Source organism: Dendropsophus ebraccatus, chromosome 6 (assembly GCF_027789765.1).
Source record: "Dendropsophus ebraccatus isolate aDenEbr1 chromosome 6, aDenEbr1.pat, whole genome shotgun sequence".
NCBI lineage: Eukaryota > Metazoa > Chordata > Amphibia > Anura > Hylidae > Dendropsophus > Dendropsophus ebraccatus.
In genome coordinates, this window is record NC_091459.1 from 116,169,929 (window position 1) to 116,177,513 (window position 7,585).

Below are 7,585 nucleotides of genomic sequence, written 5' to 3' on the forward strand. Positions count from 1 at the left end.
GCAGGAAGGACTTTACTGCAGGAAACTCCCAAGTCGCTACCCTCAGAGAAGGACCTCAGCGACTGCCAACTGAAAAACTAAAGGAGTGCTGGAGTCCGGGACTAGGTACTCTTTCTCTGTGGTAGAAATGCAAGATGCAACGTTAGGACGTAGTTCAGACTGAAGCCGAGCTGGAACTGAGAATGGATTGAGATCCAAATAGCTAGAAGATCACTAGCAAATGGTCGGTAGCCAGGGAGCACAGACGTAGTTGCTGACTGACAAACAACAACAACTGAGCAAAGAGGTGAGGAGGTGAAGACTATATAAACCCTCAGGAGAACATGCCAGAAGACTCCAGAGCGTGTGGGCTGAGCTTATGAATATAGGTGGACAGGAGCATGCCTGCCACTAGAGGGAGCCCAATCCTCCAGAAGACCAGCTCAGAGCAAAAGAAACAGCAAGAGAACAAGCAGGCTGAGAGAAAGAGAGAAGATCACTGATCAGTGCGAACCAAAACAGGTGGGGGTAACGGACATGACCGCGCAACATTACATTGCTGTAGGTTATCTTTATTTGTTCTCACGTTAAAACAATGCTATTGAAATATATGTGTCTCTGTGGCAACAGACAACAAACAAACCCAGTGTAGTCTGATTCTGCGTGTAAGTAACATATAGAAAGAAGTAGAGAATTAATGTAACTGTCTGGAGGATCAGACTACATACTGTCCGATCTGTTGTCTGTTACCATGGGGACTATTTTGGTTTGCATGGAAACTGTAGAATCAAAACAATAAGAATCCTTTCATTAAAAACAATTTGGAAAGTTTTTTTTTTTATTCAAAGATGCTTTCAATATGATTGCAGAGCTGAACATAACCTTAAGGGTTTAGAAGATATAGAAGATATGACCATAGGCCCTGTACTCACAACCACACTGCATGTTACACAGGAGGAGGCAAGTATAGTTTACACTTGTCTTCCCAGTTATGAGACGTTAGCTCTGCTATATCAGTGGAGGTTTCCCTTCATTGTTAGTCAGCGGCGTCTAGCCAAGCAGCACAGGCCCAGCATTGTGATAGGCCTTTACACTATGATAGGAAATCATGATTTGTGCTTTCCTGGAAAATGGCTAAAGTCCTCATATCTGTTATTAAACTTCTCCTATCTACTAGTCAAACATCGGCGGGCAGTAAAAACGAGTGTAGCACCGCTGGATATTAACTTTTTTTTTTTACGTTACGGAGAACACTTTATCTTTTAGATAGCAGCAATGCTGGAGGAACTCATTGACTTCTGAGGGTTTATGACTTCTGTAAAGTCACTGGCCACGTAAAAGGTTATGTAATTGATGGCAGTCACAGAAAACGATTCTGTATATAGACACCTTACCATAACACCTATATGATTTTGTTGAACCCATTTAAAGCTATAGCTGTGCTGTTACTATGGTGCTGGGCCCCATATTGTGGCTATAACAGCCTCCACTATTCAGGGAAGGTTTTCCACAAGTTTTTGGGGCATGTCTGTGAGAATGGGCTTTAAAGGGGTACTCCAGCAAAATTTCTTTTCTTTCAAATCATCTGGTTTCAGAAAGGTATATAGATGTGTAAGTTATTTAAAAATCTCAAGTCTTCCCATACTTATCTGCTGCTGTATGTCCTGCAGGAAATGTTTTCTTTTCAGTCTGACACAGTGCTTTCTGCTGACATCTCGGTCCGAGGCAGGAACTGTCCAGAGCAGGAGAGGTTTTCTATAGGGATTTGCTACTGCTCTGGTTCCTGTCTTGGATAGAGGTAGCAGCAGAGAGCACTGTGTCAGACTGCAAAGAAAACAACATTTCATGCAGGGCATACAGCAGCTGATAGGTATGGGAAGACTTTAGATTTTTTTTAGACAGAAGTAAATTACAAATCTATATAAATTTCTGAAACCAGTTGATTTGAAAAAAAAAAAAAAAAAAAAAAAAAAAGATTTTCACTGGATAACCCCTTTAATTTAGATTGTCTTTGTAAGCGGTAATGTTAAGGGGGCAACATTTTTTTTATGACCTATCCAATTTAAAACCAGTGGCAGTCCAATATCCGTCTTCCAGACCATCAGCTGCGCCCCGGCATACACAGAGAAGCACAACCAGAAGCTTCATACATTATGTAGTGGTGTGTTGATTTACTGCAGCTTAACTCCCATTTACTTCCATGGGAGCTGTGTCTTCAGGCCGCTGCACTGTCTTCTTGAGATTGACAGCCGGTGGAGGCCTGACCGAGCAGTGGCTGGAGAGTGACAGACGGAGTCAGGCCAGAAGAAAGAACATTTGTACCGAGGATGCCACATCACACAGCATTTCTGGGAAACTGACAGCACTGATATAAGCTTATCTTTGCTGTAAGTTTCCCTTAAGGCTGCAGTAACCCAACACAACCATTACATAATGTGTGGAGCTGTCTGCTCCCTGCTCTGTTTCTCAGTGTCTCCTGAAGCACTGGCTCTGGGACACAGCTAATCAGGAGGGACCATATTTGCCGCTGCCACCGATCAGAAACTGATGATCTATTCTGGCAATAAAAACTCCTTTAAGAAACCCTTCATTGGGGTCACACCATGTAAAAGGGGAACTCCACATAAGGAAAATTTGTTTTCTAATAAAAGTACTTTAAAAGTTATATAGATTTATCTATATAATGTATTACCGTATCTGTGCGGTTCTGCCACACTGGTAGCTGATAGAAATCCAGGAAGTGAAGAAAAATTGCCAATTCCCATTGTCTCCTGCTCCCACCTTAGGAGATAAATCTCCCATGCCTCTGTCTCACATTGTGTGTGTTTGCAGAGATCAGGCTGATGATGCAGACAGGGGGCAGGGCTTGATGTCACAGAAGGCTTGGCTGGATCCCCCAATCCCCTGAGTGATTCACCATCTCTGACCGGCCAGAAGCAGGTGCTGCAAGGACTGTAGACTGTGATGAACAGCTGAGGGAAATCAATGCATTCTGAAACCAGTACTGCATTCTGGGGACTGCTCAACCAGGAAGTACAGAAACACAATACAGAACAAAACCCCCCAAAACAAATAGATTTTTGGTAGTTTCAAAACTGGGATAGATAGGTAAGTAATGCGTTATGCTTCTGCAGAAGTTTCATTTTTTTAACCTCTACCTGGAGTTCCCCTTTAAACAGCCCCTTACCATTATCCCTCCTTTACAAAACTTTACAATAGGCACAATTTTTACATGCAACCAGGGCAAATCTAGCAGTTCAGAAACGTCAGAAAGTGCTTTGTAGATAAAGTAGCATCTTATGGCAGTGCATGTTGGGAGTCAGTGAGCTCTATAGTATGACCCAAACATGGTTGGGTAATTTGTGGCTTGCATATTTTTTCCATGCTGTTCAAAAACTCACAGACCCTTCTCAAAATGTATAATTATGCGCACAGGCCTTGATGAATTTTGCACATTTTTTGTGTGCTTGTGCAATTTTTTGGCTAACAAAACTTGGCTATAAAACTACACCAGGTAGGAGTGGAGAAATGCAGCTCAATTTTTTGCGCAAAAACAAAGAAATGGCAAATTATAAACTTGAATTATAAAGTAGTTAAAGGAGTCTGTCATTTAAAAAAAAAAAAAAACAGGCACTTACCTCCCTGGCTCCAGCGCTGGGGTCTGCTGTCCTCTGCTCCAGTTCCCAGCTTCCTGGTCTGGATGGGAACCCAGTACATGACGTGTCAGCCTCGCTCAGCCAGCCAGCAGCCCTATTGGGGTAATGTCTTGGCCGCTGACTGACTAAGCAGGCCAGACACGTCACATCCCAGGCCCCCTGCTCTAACCAGGACAGGGGACCGGGAACCGGGAACCGGAGCAGAGGATAGCAGACCCCAGCACTGGAGCCAGGAAGGTAAGTATCTGTTGTTATGTTCAGCCAACTTCCTCCCAGCTGTTTTTTTTTTAAATTCTAAACCAGGACTTCTCCTTTAACATGATACCACCCCCGACCCCTCCAAGTGAAAAAAAAGAAAAATTGCTCAAAAATAGCGCATACACCTTTATAAATGTTGCTTACAATTTTACACAAAATAATGGTTCAAAGAGAAAGATGAATGTGCCGCTATATGTGTAAGTGTGGCTGAAACACCTAAACTCCATACTCTGGAGTAGGGATGGTCCGAACCTGCCGAGGTTCGGGTTCGTACGAACCTGGACTCTCGGTAATGATTCCCGCTGTCTTAAACCTCCGTGGAGAGGGTGGATACAGCGGGAGGACCGCCTGGAAAACCGGGATACAGCCACAGCCATAGGCTGTATCCCAGTTTTCCAGGAGGTCCTCCCGCTTTATCCACCCTCTCCACGGAGGTTTAAGACAGCGGGAATCATTGCCGAGAGTCCGGGTTCGTACGAACCTGAACCTCGGCAGGTTCGGACCATCCCTACTCTGGAGGGGTATCCCCATCCTTATGCCTACATAATGTACTCATTGCCTGTATTCTGCTGAAAGCACTGGGAATCTCACCTCTCTGCTGCCGCTGCTGCCGCCGCCCTGCTCTCTATCATATCAATGACTGCGGCTGTGAGAATAGTGGCGTACGTGTACAATTATGCACTAATGGCAGATTGCTTTCTGGTAAGCAGTTTATTGTACTACACTATAATAATAAAATCTAATAGTATCTATTAAGCTACCAAATACTAAGCACGCTGATAATATTAAACATTGGGGCCACAAGGTGATAATGTGCCTAGTAAGATTTCATGGTATTTATGATTTGGCAATGTGATGTGACCTGTGATCAATGAGAAAGATGACGCTGACACACCCAACCACTCCTTCCCATACATGTCTCCCCTATATAGACACATGCACTGAGGATGGCAATTAGATCAAACTCATTTAAAGGAAACCAATCAGCCCAATTGGGCTGATATGGTTCCCTGAAATGCTGTATACGGGTGCATTGACACGTACAGGATCTGCAGCAGATTTGAAGTTGCAGATTCAATGCAAAGTAACTCTGGGCCATCAAATCTGCTGCGGATCTGCTGCAGATCCTGTATGTGTGAACGCACCCCAAAGTTCCTGAGCAGATGTGGCACGTACCGGCCGCAGACGCAGCAGAAGCATATATACCTGAGAAAATTAAAGGGGTTATCCAGCGCTACAAAAACATGGTCACTTTTCCCCCTACTGTTGTCTCCAGTTCAGGTGCGGTTTGCAATTAAGCTCCATTTACTTTAACCCATAGCTGCACCAGGACGTTATTTAACGTCCTCGTGCCGCTATGGGAGTTCAGAGGGGGGTCGCGCGGCGACCACCCTCTGAACTGCCGCGATCCCGGGTGCCGCGTGTAGCCCGGGCTCGCGGCTATTAGCGGGCACGGTCCGATCGCCGTGCCCGCTAATTAAGTACTTAGAAGCAGCTGTCAAAGTTGACAGCTGCTTCTAAATACTTGCGGTTATACATCCCTGGTGGTCTAGTGGGGGGATCGCCCCCCTGCGGCGCGATTGCGGGGGGGCGATCCCTGCATCCATACCGGGCCGGGGTCTGCTCCGTAATGGCGCTGATCCCGGCTCGGCATTCTATTGCTTTTGGCTGCAGCAGCCAAAAGTAATAGAACACCGATCTCATGGATTCATGCAGTATAACTATACTGCATGGATCTCTATGAGAGATCAGAGTGCATATACTAGAAGTCCCCCAGGGGGGCTTCTAGTATATGTCTAAAGTAAAAGAAAAAAGTATTTTTAATAACACAAAATCCCCTCCCCTAATAAAAGTCTGAATCACCCCCCTTTCCCCATTTTATAAATAAAAATAAATAAATTAATTAATAAATAAACATGTTTGCTATCGCCGCGTGCGTAATCGCCCGAACTATTAATTAATCACATTCCTGATCTCACACGGTAAACGGCGTCAGCGCAAAAAAATCCCAAAGTGCAAAATTGCGCATTTTTGGTCGCATCAAATCCAGAATAATTGTAATAAAAAGCGATCAAAAAGTCATATATGCGCAATCAAGGTACCGATAGAAAGATCACATCATGGCGCAAAAAATGACACCTCACACAGACCCATAGACCAAAGGATAAAAGCGCTATAAGCCCGGGAATGGAGCGATTTTAAGGAACGTATATTGGTTAACAACGGTTTGAATTTTATACAGGCCATCAGATACAATATAAGTTATACATGTTACATATCGTTTTAATCGTAACGACTTGAGGAACATGCATAACAAGTCAGTTTTACCCCAGGGCGAATGGCGTAAAAACACATTTCCCCCAAATAAAAGAAATGCGTTTTTTTTTTCAATTTCACCACACATATAATTTTTTTCTGGTTTCCCGGCACATTTTAGGCAAAAATTACATCTGCCTTAGCAAAGTACAATTAGTTGCGCAAAAAATAAGGGCTCATTTGGGTCTCTAGGTGGAAAAATGCAGGCGCTATGGCCTTATATACACGAGGAGGGAAAAACGAAAACGCAAAAATGAAAACTGGCTGTGTCCCCTAAGGGTTAATGGAACTGAGTTTCAAAACCCCACATAAACTGGAGACAACAGTAGGGGGAAAGTGGCCATGTTTTTGTAGCGCTGGATAACCACTTTAAGTTTTAATCCTTGGGCGCACGGCAGGCAGAGGTGGGCATGTAGCATACCTCCCAAGTGTCTTTTTCTAAACTGAACCACAAGCAGTGGCGGATTAAATGTAGCCTGGGCCCCGGGCTGTCCACCCAACCTGGGCCCCCCCCCCAATCCGCTCAAACCACCCACATTATAATCCGCTACCTCCCCCCCCCCCACACACACTGTCCCCAATAAACATAATTGTTTGGTCCCTTGCTGCTGCCCCCAGTACGCATTGTCCACCCCACATCCACTGCCCTCAATAAACATATTGCCACTTGGTTTCCTGCTGATGCCCCCCCCCAAAGGTCACAGCTGCACAGAGGTTGTCAGGAGACAAGGGGGCTGATCTTATAGGGGAGGTCACAGGAGCACAGAGGATGTCAGAAGAGGAGGGTGCTGATCTTATAGGGGAGGTCACAGCAGCACAGAGGATGTCAGGAGAGGAGGGGGCTGATCTTATAGGGGAAGTCACAGGAGCACAGAGGATGTCAGGAGAGGAGGGTGCTAATCCTATAGGAGAGGTCACAGCAGCACAGAGGATATCAGGAGAGGAGGGGGCTGATCTTATAGGGGAGGTCACCGCAGCACAGAGGATGTCAGGAGAAGAGGGTGCTGATCTTATAGGGGAGGTCACAGCAGCACAGAGGATGTCAGGAGAGGAGGGTGCTGATCCATAGGAGAGGTCCGAGTAGCACAGAGGATGTCAGGAGAAGAGGGCGCTGATCTTATAGGGGAGGACACAGCAGCACAGAGGATGTCAGGAGAGGAGGGTGTTGATCTTATAGGGGAGGTCCGAGCAGCACAGAGAATGTCAGGAGAGGAGGGGCTGATCTTATGGGAGAGGTTACAGGGTCACAGCAGCACAGAGGATGTCAGGAGAGGAGGGTGCTGATCTATAGGGGAGGTCCGAGCAGCACAGAGGATGTCAGGAGAGGAGGGGCTGATCTTATGGGGGAGGTTACAGGGTCACAGCAGCACAGAGGA